This window comes from Phascolarctos cinereus, unplaced genomic scaffold, assembly GCF_003287225.1.
Source record: "Phascolarctos cinereus isolate Bilbo 61053 unplaced genomic scaffold, phaCin_HiC Scaffold_5;HRSCAF=322, whole genome shotgun sequence".
Taxonomy (NCBI): domain Eukaryota; kingdom Metazoa; phylum Chordata; class Mammalia; order Diprotodontia; family Phascolarctidae; genus Phascolarctos; species Phascolarctos cinereus.
In genome coordinates this window covers 63960493-63979214 of record NW_027555958.1, presented here as the reverse complement: position 1 = coordinate 63979214, position 18722 = coordinate 63960493, and the positions used below count along the sequence as shown (strand labels likewise).

Here is an 18722-nt window from a genome sequence, read left to right as displayed (position 1 = left end):
AAAAATTGGGCAACAGAATTGCATCTCTACTCTAGATCCTATGAGTCACTTATCTTGTGTTTCTCCACTCAGATAATGTGTGTGTGTGTTTGTATGTGTGTATTTGTGTGTGTGTGTGTGTGTGTGTGTGTGCACGTTGGGGGATGTCCAGAGTATGACTCCATGCCCAATAATTCAAGAAGACATCTGAGATCACAAGGAATATTCAGTACAAGTAAAATATCTGCAAAGTAACTGAGGCTATTTTCTTGTTTATATCTCTTGTAGGTGAAGGAAAGGGAGGGGACTAGTGGAAAGAAAATTCAACAGATAATTGATAAACCTCACTTTTCACCTCACTGCTTTCTGTTTACTACCTCCTCCTTTCGAGTTTTATGGGTTAATTTGTTCTTGCTGACTTGATCTTTCCTCCTTGCCTTTTTATGTTGATTTTAAACAAGTTTTCCTGTAGCTCCTTTGGCTGGGGGGTTCTCCTTTAAGAGACTACTTCCCAGGCATTTTGTTTTTTTTCCTCCAGCCTTGTTCTATTTTAGAGCTTAAAAAAAGTCACAAATTGCAATAAAATTGAAATATGTTAATATAAAAATGAATAAAAGGATTTATCTTAGTATTTTAAGAAGATTAAGCTATGGTTAGATATTCCCAGACCATCTAGGGTTTAACTTGTGCTTGGCAAAGCTGCTTTCTCATCTCTATAAAGAGACAAGATTATAGCTCTTCCCCAAGGTCAGAATACTCTGTCTCTGCAAATGAAAAGCATGAAACAGATTTATTAGACAGCAACATACATACATGCATTGTATCTTGCTGCAGTATAAATACCTAGAAGATACTTGAAACAGTGTTTAAGAGGAATTCTAATGAATTATAAAGGATGATAAAGTCTAACTTCTTTCATTAGTGATGAAGTTAGTCCATTCAACATTTTCTGGAATGAGAGTTGAAAAGTTTTGTTTTTTATCTTTTGCATTGTTGTGTAGAGTTGCCATGTCTAACATAAAAGACACTTATATGTATATAGACATATACATATGTGTGCTAATATTTGATTGGTTATGGAGTTAACATCTGTGATTTTGCATAGACATATATGTATATATGTTTATACTACTACTACTTAAAGTATTTATGACTCAAGGGTAGTTTAATTTTTTTAAACTATCGTATATATGTAAGCACTCAAATCCAAAGATAAAAATAAAATGGATAGTTATATAAGTTATGCAACAGAATACTCATTTGATTTAGTATAGAAAATATTTTAAAAGCATAAAATTAATCCTGTAATAAGCAAATTTCAGTGTATTGGATTATGATTAACACAATTGATTTACTGCCATTTAAACAATTACATCAATTATTGAATAAAGGTAGTACTTGGATTCAATCAAATGAAACTCCTTTTCCACTGATATCAAATCCATATATTCCTGGAAAGTGGATAATGGTAAAATGAACACCTGAGCAAAAATAAAAATTATTAAGAAAAAATAGCAATATTGCCATCTTTCCAATTTTATTCTTGGACATCAAAAAAATAAAGATTTGCTTAATTATGATTTTGACTTTGTTATAGGTAATTTTTCTTCTCTTTGAAAGAAATGTGCCAAGGGATTATTCTTCAAAAATGTCTCAAGCATTGTTTTGCCTTTGAAATATTGTATCCAATATGGAATATTTTTATTGTTATCCTGCAGACAATAATGGAAAGGAATACATTTTTAATATATGAGATATGATTGAATAAAGGAGCTTAGAAATAGTACTTTATTTGTAAAAGGATTCACATCCTACTTGTGCTTCTATCTGTGTTGCCTTTGGGTAAATCACTGTCTCATGTAATTTTCATTTATGATTTCTTGAAATATAGCTCTGAAAACCATGCTTTGATAATACCCATTAGGATTCAAATAGAGCTACTTGAATATAACTTAAATCCAAATCACTCTGGCTCTTATATATTGGCTAGCAACAGGTCCCAGCACAAGCCTCGTTTGCTCATTTGATGGCTCAGAGTGAGTGTAAATAGCAATTGTTTGTTTTTCTTATATCATTACATAAAAATCAACTTATACTTATACCCTCTGTCTATGTATACCTCTTCTAATTGTCCTAATAAAGATATATTTCTCAAAAGTTACAAGTAGCATCTTCCTGTACAGGTACATAAACAGTTTAATTCTTAAGAAAGGGGTATACATAGACAGAGGGTGTAGGTATAAGTTGATTTTTACGTGATGATATAAGAAAAAAATTAAGCGGTGGGGAAAAAAGGCTCATACTGAAAAAAGAGGAAAAGGGAGGCAAAATAGAATAAATTATATCACATGAAGAGGCAGAAAAGACCTATTACAGTAGAGGAAAAGAAGGGGGAGGGATGAACATGGTTTGAACCTTATTCTCATCAGATTTGGTTCAAAGAGGGAATAATATACATACTCAGTTGAATATAAAAATTTATCTTACCCTACAGGGAAGTAGGAAAGAAAGGGGAAAGAAAAGGGAGTGAGTGGATATAAAGGAGGGCAGAAGGGAGAGCAGAAGTAGTGGAGGAAAGAGAAAAGGAAATGAAGGAGGGCTTATATGAAAGAGGGAAGGTTGAGGACAGTGGTGGTCAGAATCAAAACACTGGTGAAGAGGGATAGGGTAAAAAGAGAGAGAAAAGTATAAACAGGAGAGGAAAAAGGATAGAGGGAAATACACAGTTTTTAATTGTAGCCGCAAATTTGAATGGGATGAACTCTCCCACAAAATAGAAGTAGATAGCAGAGTGGATTAAAAAGCATAATCATGCAATATGTTGCTTTAAAGAAACATATTTGAAGCAGAGAGATACACATAGCATAAAGGTAAAAGGTGGGAGCAGAATATATTATGCTTCAGCTGAAGTAAAAAAAAAAAGCAGGGGTAACAATCTTGATCTCACACAAATCAAAAGTAAAAATAGACATCATTAAAAGAGATGAAGAAGGAAACTACATCTTCCTAAAAGTTACCATAAACAATGAAGTAATATCAATACTAAACACATATGAACCGAGTGGCATAACATCAAAATTCTTAAAGGAGAAGTTAAGGGAGTTACAGAAAGAAATAGAAAAGTGTATTAGTTAGCGACTTCAACCTTTCCCTATCAGAACTAGATAAATCTAACTACAAAATAAACAAGAAAGAAGTTAAGGAGGTAAACTGAATTTTAGAAAAGTTAGATATGGTAGACCTAAGGAGAAAATTGAATGGGGATAGAAAGTAATATATCTTTTTCTCAGCAGTGCATGGCAGCAACACAAAAACTGACAATGTACTAGGGCATAAAAACCTCACAATTGATGCAAAAAAGCAGAAATATTAAATGCATCTTTTTCAGATAATGATGCAATAAAAATTATGTGTAATGAGAATAGATTAAAAATTAATTGTGAACTAAATAATCTAGTCCTAAAGAACAAGTGAATCAAACAATAAATCACAGAATCAATAACTTCATCTAAGAGAATGACAATAATGAGACAACATATGCAAATTTATAGGACTCAGTCAAAGCAGTTCTTGGGGAAAATTTTATGTCTCTAAATACTTACCTCAATAAAATAGAGAAAGAGGAGTTCAATGAATTGAGCGTATAACCAAAAAAAAAGGCTGGAAAAGGAACAAAATAAAGATCCCCAACTAAATAACAAATTAGAAATTCTGAAAACCAAAGGAAAGACCAATAAAACTGAAAGTAAGAAAACTATTGAACTAATAAATGAAACTAAGAGCTGGTTTTATGAAAAAGCCAATGAAATAGATAAACCTTTAGCCAATTGAATTAAAAGAAAAAGAAAACCAAATTACCAATATCAAAAATGAAATGGGTAAATTTACCACCGTTGAAGAGAAAATTAAAATAATTATGAGCTATTTTGCCCAATTGCATGCCAATAAATCTGACAACCGAACTGAAATGAATGCTTACAAAAATGTAAATTACCCAGATTAATAGAAGAGGAAATGAAATACTTAACCCCATATTAGAAAAAAGAAATTGAACAAGCCATCAATGAACTCCCTAAGAAAAAATCTCCAGGAACAGATGGATTTATAAGTGAATTCTATAAAACATTAAAGTACAATTAATTCTAATACCATATAAACTATTTGGAAAAATAGGCAAAGAAAGAGTGCTACCAAATTCTTTTTATGGCACAAATATGGTGCTAATTCCTGAACCAGGTAGAGCCAAAACAGAGGGAAAAATATGACCAATTTACCTAATGACTATTGATGCAAAAATGTTAAATAGGCAGTAGTGGTAGTTTCCAGATCTCTCAACCCGCAGAGGCCAAAGACAACTTAGAAGATCAGCAGGTAATGTCTGTCACACCTGGGTGAGGGTGGAGCACAGTCCTGTGCAGGCCATAACCAGCATAGCCCTGGCCATAGCAAACCAGGAGCAAACCTCAGGAGTGATTGAATCAGCTGTGGCAGTGGTAGTGGCTGCTTCCAGAGCTCTCAGCCCACAGACAGTAAGGGGGCTGAACAAATAATCAGAAAGAGACTACAGTGGTCTTTTTGCTAGCACAGAGTCAAGATTTTGTTGCTTTGCTCATAATCAGATAAGGGTAGCAGTCCTGTGTGATAGTGTGAAGGCAAGGAGGAACACTAGCATGGCAGAGCTTGTGGAAGCAGGGGAGGAGGGACCATCCTCACAGTTCCAGGGCAGAAAACAGTGCTTGTGGTCACTCACAGACCAGAGCACAGGCCAGGAGAGTAGTAAACACCTCTCCTTAGATCACAACACCTTGGAAACACTGAAAACTTACAGTTCCCTAGAAGTGTCTCTGAAAACAGCTGCACAAACCAATGAAGCGTGGAACACTGCACCGTCCACACTGGAGGCAGAGCCCTACTTTAACAAAGAGTAAAGAGTGAAATAATAGGCTGGAAAAATGAGGAAACTACAGAGAAAAAAAAAACTCTGACTACAGAAAGTTATATTAATGTTAGGTTCTGTATCTGCCATGGGGGATGCATGCATTGCTGTTTTCAGAGCTCATTCTGGAGGTTTGGAAATTTTCAGTGCTTCCAAAATATCATGATCTGCTGAGAAGTGTATCACTTCTTTCTCGGTCTATACTCTAGTCCTTACCCAGGATAGACCCCTCCTTCCTTGGAACTAGAAGTGCTACTGTTCCTTAGAATCCCTGATCTGTTGTGACCAAGAGTGATTATGCCACCTCAGGGCTTCTCTACTAAACAGTATCTGATCTTATTTATAGTGCTGGCACAAGGGTCCCCTGTGTTCTCTTTATGACCAGTGGTCAGGTCTCCTTCCCTCCTTTGGCTTGAGAGCTCCTGCAGTTACTTTTGCTTCTGTTACTAATAAGTAGTCTTACCACTGGTGTTTCATCCATGTGATCTTTGGCCCAGCCTCCATTGTTGTGTCACAAGTCTCTCTGGCCTCCCAAATTATCTTGGTCTAAAAGAACATCTCAACCTTACATTTGGTTGGCTTTGCCAATCACAAATTATATTTGGTACCTTATTTTAAAGTTATTTGGAGGAGAATGTAGGAGGAGCTCAGCTGAGGGCTTTCTCTACTGTGCCATCTTGGCTCCACTCCTGGAAGTCTATAATGTTTTATTTTTAAAAATGTTTAATCATAGGGAAGACAAATAACTAACATATTTATTTGTTAATTATCTATAAACACTGATTTACACCTATAAACATTGTTGATACTTGACATGAAATTGCTGCCCAAAGACCAATAGATAGATAATCTCCTGGAAGAAGTAAACTATATTAATAATGTTTTTAAAGTTTTATTGAATTTGTATGCCATAGTCATTTCCTAATGACTATCTTTACAACTACTGTACCTCCTATAACAAAGCAATTTATAAGGAAAATCAAATAATACAGTGACATTATGTCACCATATGCAATATTATGCAACCATGATCAACCAACTCTCTGTTTGAGAAAGACAACCAGCAAGGAGGGAATTGCATCTTATTTCACTTATCTACAAACAATAATAAACTATATCAATATTGATATTTGCAAGATAAATGAAAATAGAATCAGCATGAGTTTTATTATACTAAGTCACAGTGATATCTGTGAGCTTAAATTTAAATCCAAATTATTCACCATACTTTCAAATATGGTAACCTTACATGAAATTCCCTTCATAGAAGAATACTTTTTAAATAAAGTGTCTATCTCATCAAAATTTTGCCAATTCAATACCCCCATTGATTTTTAACTGAAATCCTGAGCTATTTGTCAATATACTAATTATCTTGAGTTAAAAAAAAAGTGTATCAGTTGATTTTTGTACTTCTGGACATTCATACCATAATTTATTCTTGTAAAACTCGGTAAGCTACATTGTGAAGAAAAAAAATATATATATATATGTGTGTGTGTGTGTGTGTGTGTGTGTGTGTGTGTGTAGTACTATTTTGCTGGTATCATAAACTGATAGTTATTTCTTCATCCCAGTGTAAATCCTCTTAGGTATAATCAACATTTTGCAAAGGCACAGTTCCAGATTCATTCTAATTAGGTAGTAGTTGTTAGCTTCCTTATTCTATTACTGGAAGGTATAAAAATATGAAAAATATTTATATTGGAATTACAGATCTTTTAAGCTGCTTCTACATGATGCCCAAACAATTGTTGAGCTTAATTAATTCAGCAGAAACAGCCAATATTATCATTGTTTATGTATAACAATACATTAAGTTTTCTTCTTTTTCCCCATTTTTCACATTTATGCTTATGAATTGCATAAATAATGTTAGTATTAACCTTAGAGTTATTAACTTTCCTTAGACAAGTCTGATTAGAATGGAGTGATAGCTACCATTTTTCATCAAAACATTATAATTAGAAGCTTTGTTGTTGTAATTTCATGATGTTTTCCTCTTAGTTCATAAGTTTATCTCTGCCTAGATAGACTATTTTATCCTTATTCTGTCCAACACTTCAATTCTCTGTGTGTGTGTGCCTATAACTTTCTTTCAAGTCTCTTCAAAATGAACAAAGAATTTTAATTTAATTTGAAGTCAACCGACTTCAAAGCAAGATCTACATGAAGAAGTAGTCTGTAAAAAGAGAGAAGCTTTAAGTTCATCATTTTCCAGATTTTGATATTTCAGATAGCTATCCAAATTATCTATTTACCAAGTTTGAACAAACTAAAAAAAAAATAGATTGGACTATTCAAAGGGTAATTATAAACTAATGAGTAATGCAATTTTACCTTCCAGTGCTTAACAACTTAGGGCGTGTGGTTATGTTAAGACTATATAATTCAAGAAAGAATTAATAGTATCACTATATACACCTTGAATTTCATTTAACTATTTCTCACTGCATGATTTGTGTTTCTTTTGAACTGGTATTCTGTTGATTAGCTGATAGAGAATAATACAGCCAGCACCTTCCCTGAAAAGCAAGTTTTATCATTCGTGTTCTCCATCTATCTAGTTTGGGGAAGGCAAACCCGAACCTTATCTCAGAGACCTACAGTAATACATATTTCCTAACCTTTTAACAAGAAAATGTCGCTTTCTAGAAGATATTTGGAAATGGATGAAAAGTCTGGTCCAAATAAAATCACCTTTTAGGGTTGGCATCATTTGTTCACAATAGTGTCTTATTAAACATACTCTGAAAATTCCTGATTCAAGGCTTTTCATTCGTTGCAGATGGCTTAGCAGGATGTCTTCACTTGAGTCAGGAGAACAAAGGTTTTTACTACACATCTGATTGCTGTCATATTTCTTTTACAGTCTAGCTTCTGGGCACAGAAATCTCTAGGGAATGACTCTTAGTGAAGCCCTAAACACATACTAACTGCTTAAAGAGATTTAATATTCTAACCTCTACAAAAAGTGAGTATTTTCTGCTTCCAGATTGCATGACTGACAAGGCTAAAATCAGGGGCTATGCACCTAACCATATGCAGAACAAACCTAACGATTTTCTTTAAATGAAAGAATGATGCTAAAGATGAAGAAAAGCTCAATAGGAGAGTTAATGAAAGATGGTGCTTATACAAACGTTAAACTTACTTTGCAGATTTTCTAAAATAATTTGTAGACATCTTCTTAAATCTTTGATTGCTTTTTCATAAAATGAGCCAAATGTAAAACAAGAGATCATGTAAACATGAGAAGGAGTTATGGTCATAAACATTTTATAATTATATCATGTAAAACAATAGAAGAAAGAGGCTACATTTTGTGTGTGACTTATGGAATTGGTCTACTCACCTTACTCTCTCTTTGCCTGCTTGGCCTCATTCCTCCCATACTTCAGGGCTGTAATTTCATCACTGTAAGGACAATGGGAATAATATTAACACCTATGTCATAGATTTTCTGTAAGTTTCAAATGAAATAACAGATGTAAAAGGCATTGCAAACCTCAAAGTACTATATAAATTTTATTGTTACTATTGTCATCATTACTATTACTCCTACAACTAATAATGCAGGTTTCTTTTTTAACCTAAGACTTTATTAGATATTTTTTCAGAGATTCTGTGGCAATACACATACCCCCACCCACACGCAAAGATAGACAGATAGATAGACAGACAGACAGACACAGACAGACAGACAGACAGACAGATAGATAGATAGATAGATAGATAGATAGATAGATAGATAGATAGATAGACAGATAGAAAGAATCCAGTTTGGGACAATATGAGCATATCTGAACTTAGCTAGCTTGGTTCTAGAATAACAGGCCATATGGTGCAGTGAAAATAAGGCTAAATGTGGAATCAGAGGACCTGGAAATAAATCTCAACTCTTCTATTTACGGCCTGTGTGCTTCTGAGCAAATCACTTAACATTTTTCCATCAATTTCCTAATCCATAAAATGAGAGAAATAATTTTCATATTATCTCATAGGGGCAGGAAGATCAAATGTGATAACAATTATGAAAAAAAAAATATCTAAACGTCATTTGCCACTACTGTATATGTAAATTAATATGACATCCTAGCTATAAAATATCAAAATGCAATTAATATATTATAATTTAACCAGGGACACAGCATCGTATAGTTGACCAAGTGTTCGCTTTACAATCAGAAATACCTGGGTGCAAGTTTATTCTCTGAAATTTATTTGCTGTGTGACCCTGAGAAAATCATTTAAATTTTCAATTCCTCAGACTAGTCTTAATGCTGCAAGTTACAAATTCCCATTATTTTTAAGGGGGAGAAAAGCTTATCAAATCTTTTTTTTTTACAATAGCTAATATGAGTAGTAAATATAAATAATTGATGAAATAGAATGGAAAGGGCTCACTACAGGAATCTATTCTCAACTATTGTTGAGAAACTAAATTAAATATCTTACGTAGTGTTTCAGTAAAAATAAATTCAATGACATAATATTCAGGTACTTTAGAATTAATGTATAAAGCTGAAATCTATTCACAATAGGTAAAAAATTCACACAGATCAGTTTCTTCTCATCATATGTAAGTGTATTTGTATGGATCCGTGATCTTCTTACTATGAGTATTCTCTCTGTCTGTTCAGAATACAACTGATTCATAACTATTCTTCTTATAAGATTGATTTCATGGTTGTTTTTTCTCATAAATTCTCCATAGAAAATTAAACTTGAATACTAGAGTCTTTCCCCTGGACATATATGTGTAGATATAGATATAGATATAGATATAGATATAGATATAGATATAGATATAGATATAGATATAGATATAGATATAGATATAGATATAGATATAGATATAGATATAGATATAGATATAGATATAGATATAGATAGATATAGATATAGATATAGATATAGATATAGATATAGATATAGATATAGATATAGATATATGTGTGTATGTGTGTGTATATATACCTCTGGACTTTTATGCATATATATATATATGTGTATATATGTGTATATGGATATATGGATATTATGGATACCACTCCAACATGTGGGCTATCTATCTCTTCTTTGTTCTCACGACTTTACCAGTATACCTTCTTCTCTAGATATATTTGTCTTTAATGATGCTTTTATGCTATTCTTTTCATGCAAATTATTGTTCACAGAATTACAGAGTTTTGGAAATGGAAGAAAACTCAGAAGACACCTAATATAATTCATACTCAGAAAACAGTCTCCCCTGTTACTTCACTGATATATTTTATAAATGCAAACATGATATTATTTGAAACAGAAAGAAGAAAGTTAGCATGAGGGAAGGATCTGAAAGGAAATACAGTAGTGTACTAATATTTTTGACATTTTGAGATGCTTATGGGAAATTCATTTGGAGATGGCCAATAGGTAATTGATAATGTAGGACTATAATTCAGTAGAAAGACTGGGGTTGGATATACATCTTAAAATCATCATCATATAGTTGAATTCCTGGTGGCTAATGAAATCAATAAGAGGAAATAAAGTGAGAAAGAAGGAAGAAAGGAAGATAGAAAGGAAGAAAGAGAGAGCTGAAAAGATTTAGTACATGCCTACTATATGCCAGGCACTGAGCTACAGGCTTTATGAATATTATCTCATTTGATTCTCACAACAACACTATGTTTTAGGTGCTATTATAATTCTCATTTTACAATTAAGGAAATTGAAGCAGACAGAAGTAAAATGAATTTCTTATGGTAAAATAAGTAGTAAAGGCCAGAGGCCAGATTTATATTTGGGTCCTCCTGACTACAGGCCCAGTATTCTATGAACTGAACCAACTACCTGCCTCAATGTCCTGGGTACATACATGTATACAGGGTGGACAAAATTGATGATATTTAAATGGAGACTTAGGAGTACCTAGACAAACAGAAAGAAAATGTGAAGAGAACTATGACATGTATAAACTCATCGATGCACAAATAGATATACACACAACAGGGAGGATAGACTCTAGGAGGAGGGGTTGGTCAATACCATCAAATGCAACAGAGGATCAGAAAGAATGATAATTTTTAAAAGGCCATAAGATTCTACAATGAATGAGTCATTGGTAGATAGAACAGTTTTCTTTCTCTCTCTTTCTTTCTTTCTTTCTTTCTTTCTTTCTTTCTTTCTTTCTTTCTTTCTTTCTTTCTTTCTTTCTTTCTTCCTTTGAGGCAATCAGGGTTAAGTGACTTGCTCAGGGTCACACTCTCTCACAAAACAGTAGTGGGTACCAGAGTAGATCGAAAAAAAAAAATCCTACAATGTGTTTCTTGCAAAAAACATACTTGAAGTGGAAAGACACACAGAGAGTAAAGTTAAGGGTCTGCAACAGGATCTATTACGCCTCAGCTGAAATAGAGAGAAAGACAGGTTAGCAATCCTGTTCTTAGACAGAGCAAAGGCAAAAAAAAAATAGATCTAATTAAAAGAGATAAGCAATGAAACTTCCTCATGCTAAAAGGCACCATAGACAACAAAGCATTCAAATTAGAAGAGCAAGGAATATGCTAACTGTCAGATCTATGGAGCAGGAAATAATGGCAAAACAAGAGATAGAGAGCATTGCAAAATGTACAAGAGATCATTTTGATCATATTAAATTGAATGGCTTTTGTACAAACACAACAAATGCAACCAAGATTAGAAGGAAAGCAGAAAGCTGGGAAACAATCTTTACAGCATGTGTCTCTGATAAAGGCCAAATTTCTCAAATACGTAGAGAACTTAGTCAAATTTATAAGAAAACAAGTCATTCCCCAATTGATAAATGGTCAAAGGATAAGAAAAGACAATTTTTAAAAATTAAATATGATGGGATTTTTTCCTTTTGTTTAGCACATGGCAAAACAGGCTACCATTTACAACAATGAAAACGTGATATAAAGACAGGCCTTGGCTTCAATGTAGTTTTTTCTTACGTCAAAGAAACTTCACTTCAGAAGCTCACAGGCAGGCAGATTTCCTCGTACTGAGAAAACTTGTCATTTATGACCGTTCAGAATACACATTCCAATGATTCTTCCCCCAAGTCCCAATTTAGCTTCTACAGTGATGGGACAGAATTCTCTCCTGTTCCTTGAGTTCCATGAATTCCCCTCAAAAAGATGATGAAGATGGCACACCAAGTATCAATGAGGATGAGCTATGCACCAAGTTCAAGTATAATTGCCAAATGCTTTCTTTCTCCAACCGAATTTGATTGGATGAAGCCAAGAGAGCATCCAAGTCAGGGCAGACAGACCCTTTCCTCTTCAATGTCCTTTTGCCTGTATGTTTCTGCTCGGGCTTTCCAGCTTAAGATCCAAAAAGGTCCTCAATTGGCTAAGTCTGAGACAAGCCAGCAACGATCCCAAGGCCCGAAGGCTGCCAGTTGTGTGCATTCCAGATGTGTAGAAAAGACCACGGAACGGAAGCAAGCTGGAGAACTGGGCCAGGCTCCCTAGCTTGCCTGTGAGAGAGAATGGAATCCCATTTCAGAGGATGCTACTAAGGAGAGCCAGAACATGAAGCAGTAGCAGCAGCAGTAGACACGGATAACAGAAATCACTCGTTTTCATCTGGATTTTGAGGGTCAATGATCTTGACGTATGTGAAAGGGAAGAGCCCTTTGCGGCCATTGACTTCTCCTTCCCACTGGCCGTTGATGTTCATTCTTGTCACTTTCATGACGTCACCCACCTCCAAGGCCAAGGCAGTCTTGTCATAAGCACATGACACTCTCTTCTGAATTGCTTTTGCAAAGACAGGTCCGTTCTGGGTGGAGGGCAGGGGACTCATCACTGCCCCCGGAGGACTGGAGACCACAGGGAGAGGATTTGCTGTCTGAGGCTGGGCATAGGCATGAGCAGGTTCCAATTTCCGTGCTTGCCATGAGGGGAAGATCTCACCAGCTTTTCTACATGAGGCACAGGAATCATCCCAACCTGCCCATCCTTGTTGCGTGCGCTCCACCACTGCTTCTCGGGTTTCTCAACAATGGCCAAGATCTCACCCTTCTTGAAGGCCAGATCTTCGGGGTCGTTCCCAGAAAATTAATAGAGAGTCCGCACATACTCCACATTTTCTTCTGCAGGAGGCAGGTTGGGTGCTGAGGCAGAGCCCATAGGTGGGCTTGGATACCTGGGCGCGGGCTCGAGCAGCGTGGTCGTGTCCAGGTAGTGGATCTTGTAGAACTCGAGCAGCGCCGGCAGGTGCTCGAACTCCTGGTCGCCGATCTTGAAGCGCCGGCTGGGCAGCGAGTTGATGATGTAGTGGGACACGCGCGAGTTCTCGGACACGGACAGCACGTAGTCGCCGGGGCAGGTGGACGAGTCGCGCACTAGGAAGACGCCGTGCCTCTGGCCTGGCAGCCGGCCCTGTGCCTCCTGCCGCGACAGCGGGCCCAAGTACCAGGCCGAGCCGTGGGCCGAGCTGAAGCGCGCCACCGCCATGGTAGCTGCTGCTCCGGGCCGCCGCGAGGCCGCGCGACACCGGGCGCCGGGGACGCGCGCCGGCTACCGCAGCCAAGAAAAGACAATTTTCAGATGAAGAAGTCAAAGTAATCTATAGGCATATGAAGATGTGCTCTGAATCACTTTTAATTAGAGAAAAGCAAAGTAAAAGAACTCTGAAATACCACTTCAAACCAATCAGATTGAATAATATGACAAAAAAGGAAAATGATCAATGTTGGAGAGGTTGTGGGGAAATTGGGACACTGCTACATTGCTGGCAGAGTTGTGAACTGATCTAACCATTCTGGGAAGCAATTTGGAACTCCCCCAAAGGCCAAACAAACTGCGTACCCTTTGATCCAGCAATACCATTAGGTCTGTATCCCAAATAAATCATAAGAAAATAAAAAATGACGTATATGTACAAAAATATTCATAGCAATCCTTTTAATATTGTGAAAATATTGGAAACTGAGGGTATGACCATGAATTGGGGAATGGCTGAACAAGCAGTGGCACATGGATTAATGGGATACAATTGTGCATTATGTAATGAGGAACAGGCAGATTTACAAAAAACAACAACAACAACAACAAAAATAAACCGGAAAAAATTGTACAAAGTGATGCAAAATGAAATGAGCAGAACCAGAAAAAAATTGTACACAGTATCAGCAACATCATGCGATAATCACCTATGAATGACTCAGCTCTTTTCAGTAACACAATGATCTAAGGCAAGTACAAAGGACTCATGGAGGAAACTGCCATCCATATCCAGATAAAGAACTGATGGACTCAGGATTTAGAACAAAGCATTTTTTTTCTCACTTACTTTATTCTTTCTCATGGTTTTATTTCCTTTTGATCTGTTTCTTCTTCCAGAATTGTGAAAATTGTCTTTTCTTGGCTTCCGTAGCCGGCGCGCGTGCCCGACGCCCGGTGTCGCGCGGCCTCGGGGTGGCCTGGAGCCGCGGTGGCCATGGCGGCGGCGGCCTTGGGTCGGCAGACCGCACGGCCTGGTACTTGGGCCCGCTGTCGAGGCAGGAGGCGCGGGGCCGGCTGCAGGGCCAGAAATATGTTTTACATGATAGCATATGTATAAACTATATTAAACTGCCTACCATTTTCAGAAGAGTGGAGGGGAAGGGGAGAGAGAGAGAAATTTGGAAATGAAAATCTTGTAAAAATGAATGCTAAAAGTTTTTTTCTTGATATGGAATTAGGGAAAAAGTAAAATACTATTTTTAAAAAGTCCAAAAGAATCAGCCCAGATATAGAAAGGATAAAGACCTATAAATGTTCTCAAAAAAAAAAAGGAAAAACAGCCTAGAATCTTTCAAGAAATTATCAAGGAAAACTGTTCTGATATCCTAAAACCAGAGGGAAAAAGAGTTATTTAAACATTCCCTCAATCACCTCCTGAAAGAGATCCCAAAATGAAAATTCCAAGGAATATTGTAGCCAAATGTCAGAATTATCAGGTCAAAGAGAAAATGCTGCAAGCCTCAAGAAAGAAACAATTCAAATATCACTAAGACACAGTCAAGATTACAGAAGACTTAGTAGCATCTAACTTAAAGGATCAGAATATTATATTCTGGAGGGCAAAAGAGCTTGGATTACAACCAAAGATCAACCACCCAGAAAAATTGAGCATTATCTTTTGGGGAGAAAAGAGGAATATTCAATGAAATAGGGAACTTTCAAAATTTCCTGATGAAAAGACCAGAGCTGACAGAAAAATGGATCTTCAAATACAAAGCTCAAGAGAAGCATAGAAAGGTAAATTAGATAGAAAAACAACAACAACAGCAACAACAACAACAACATATTGTTCAATAAAGTTAAACTGTTTATATCCTTATACGGGCAGATGATACTTCTAACTCTCTCCTAATTCCCTAAAAACAAAATCTACAAGGCCAGATGAATGTACAAGTGAATTCTACCAAATATTCAAACAATATTTAATTCAATATTATATAAACTATTTTGAAAAATACATAGAGTCTTACCAAATTATTTTTATGACACAAACATGGTGCTAATACCTAAACCCAGAAAAGCCAAAACAGAGAAAGAAAATTACTGACCAATTTCCCTAATAAATATTGATGCAAAAAAAAAAGTACATTACTAGTAAAATGACTACGGTAATTTATCATGAGGATGAAATTTATATCAAGAATGTAGGGGTGGTTAAATATTAGAAAAACTATCAGCATAGTTGACCATATCAATGACAAAAACTAACAAAAATCCGATAATTATCTCAATAATTGCAGAAAAAGCTTTTGACAAAATATAGCATCCATTCCTATTAAAAACACTGGAGAGCAAAGGAATAAATGGAATTTTCCTTGAAAGGTGAAGTCATATATATCTAAAGCCATCAGCAAGCATTATATGTACTGTGGATAAGCTAGAAGCTTTCCCAGTAAGATCGGGGGTGAAAGAAGTATGCCCATTACCACAACTATTATTCAATGTTGTACTAGAAGTGTTAGCTTTAGCAATAAAAGAAAAAGAAATTTAAGGTATTAGAATAGGTAATAAGGAAACAAGCTATCACTCTACAGATGATATAATGTTATACTTAGAGAATCCTAGAAAATCAAGTTTAAAAAAATTACTTGAAATAATTGACAACTTTGGCAAAATTGTAGGATATAAAATAACCCCACATAAATCATTGGAGTTTGTATGTAATACCAAAAAAGCCCAGCAACAAGAGATAGAAAGAGAAATTATATTTAAAACAACTGTAGAAAATATAAAATGTTGAGAGTCTATCTGCTAAGAGAAACTCAGGAACTGTATGAACACAATTGCAATACACTTTTTACACGAATAAAGCCAGATCTAAACAATTGGAAAAATATCAATTTCTGGTATGTAGGCTGAGTTAATATAATAAAAGATGACAATTCTACCTAAATTAATTTTCTTAATTAATCAAACTACAGAAACGTTATTTTATAGAGCTAAAAAAAATAACAAAAGCCATCTGGAAGAACAGAAGGTCAAGAATATCAAGAGAATTAATGGAAAAAATGCATAATAAGTTAGCCTAGTTGTACCGTATCTAAAACTATTATGAAGTGGTAATCATCAAAACTACTTGGTAGTGGCTAAAAAATAGAGTGGTGGATCAGTGGAATAGGTTAAATGCACAAGACATAGTAGTCAATGATTATAGAATCTACTGTTTGGTAAACCCACAAACTCTAGCTTCTGGGATAAGAACTCGCGATTTGACAAAAACTGCTTGGAAAATTGGAAAATACTGTGGCACAAACTAGACACAGAAGAACATTTCACATGGTATATCAAGATAAGGTCAAAATGGTACATGATTTAGACATAAAGGGTGATACCATAAGCAAATTAAGAGAGCAAGGAATACTTTACTTGGCAGATTTATGGATAAGGGAAGAATTTATGATCAAACAAGAGACAAAGAATATTATGAAATACACAATGGATAATTTTGATGATATTAAATTAAAAAGGTTTTGCACAAACAAAACCAATGCCACCAAGAGTAGAATGAAAGCAAAAATCTTGGAAACAATTTTTATGGCTAGTGTTTCTGATAAAGGACTCATTTCTCAAATATAGAAAAATAGAGAACTGAGTCAAATTTATAGGAATACAGGTTATTACCCAATTTATAGATGGTCAAAGGATATGACCAGGTAGTTTTTAGATGAAGAAATTAAAGCTATCTATAGTCATATAAAAATGTTCTAAATCACTATTGAGTACAGAACTGCAAATTGAAACATCTCTGAGGTTCCACCTCATGTCTATCAGATTGGCTAACATGACAGAAATGGAAAGTGATAAATGTTGGAGAAGGTGTGGGAAACTTGGAACACTAATGCATTGTTAGTGGAGTTCTGAACTGATCCAACCATTCTGGAGAGCAATTTGGATCTATGCCCAAAGGGCTATAAAACTATATATATGTCCTTTGATCCAACTATACAACCACTAGGTCTATATATGAAAGAGATCATAAAAAAATGGAAAAGAACCCACATGTGCAATAACATTTATAACAGCTCTTTTTGTTGTGGTGGCAAAAAATTGGAATTTGAAGGGATGTCCATCAATTGGGGAATGGTTGAATGAGTTGTGCATATTAATTTAAAGGAATACTATTGTGCTATACGAAATAATGAGCAGGCAGATTTCAGAAAAATCTGGAAAGACTTACATAAACTGATGCTGGATGAAGTGAGCAGAATCAGGAGAACACTGTATACAGTAACAGCAACATTGTGGCATGATCAACTATGATAGATTTAGCTCTTCTCAGTAATATTATGATACAAGAGAATTCCAAAAGACTCATGATGAAAAATGCTATCCACATCCAGAGAAAGAACTATGGAATCTGAATGCTGAATGTCATATAATTTGAAGTTCTGTGTTTTGACATTCCTAAAAGCAGAACTTGGGTGTATTTGCATATTATTGCAATGACTAGGCATGTATTTACAATTGCAGTCCATGACCTGGCTGTTTAACATCTATTATTAGAGGTGGTGTTGGGTTTCTTAGTCAAAAATTCACCAACTATTTTCAGAATATTTTTTTTTTCTGTACATACACCTCTAGATTAAAAAAAAAATGCTTTAAGCAGCCGTATGTATCCTCAGATGTATCTGAGGATAATACAAATGTGAATCTGGCATGAGTGTACTAAGATAAATTATTGATTATTATCCTAATCTTAATTTTTGGTTATTTGATCTTGAAAATATAACGGTGTTCTCTCCTATGGTGACTCATAGAATCCTAGGAAAAGTGACATAATAAGAGAAGAGTAGTCCAGTCATCATCATCATCATCATCATCATCATCATCATCATCTGTTAACATATTTCCCTAAGGTATCTCCTAAGTTTATATTACACCATAAATGCAAAGATTCCCTCAAAGTTCTCATAGTAGTAAGGTGGTGGAGTGACTAAAGTAGAGATTTTGGAGTCAGGATGACCTGAGTTCAAATCCTGTCTCAAGCATTTACTAGCTGGCAAAGAGAGATTAAATGAATTGTACAAGCATGCAGCTGCAAAACATCAGATGTGAAATTCAGCACAAGGTCTTCTTGATGCCAAATCCAGCCCTTACATACTATACCAACAAGTTCCCTTTCAAATGAAGACTATGGAGTTTGTTTGTTTGTTTGTTTTTTCTAAAAGTGAGCTGCTTTAATCAAGGTCCAGATTTAAAAAAAAAAAGATGCAGATTAATGAAAAAATCTTGAAATAGAGTTATAAACTTTTCATGGTTTACCTCTCAAATTCTCTCATAAG

General features: G+C 35.3%; 2 pseudogenes; one reads left to right on the top strand and one right to left on the bottom strand.

The window, feature by feature from the left end:
- Positions 1 to 12502: 12502 nt before the first annotated feature.
- Positions 12503 to 13389, bottom strand: LOC110216745 (crk-like protein pseudogene; annotated as a pseudogene).
- The window catches only part of LOC144457627 (RBPJ-interacting and tubulin-associated protein 1-like), a 70439-nt pseudogene continuing 65104 nt past the window's right edge, over positions 13388 to 18722 (top strand).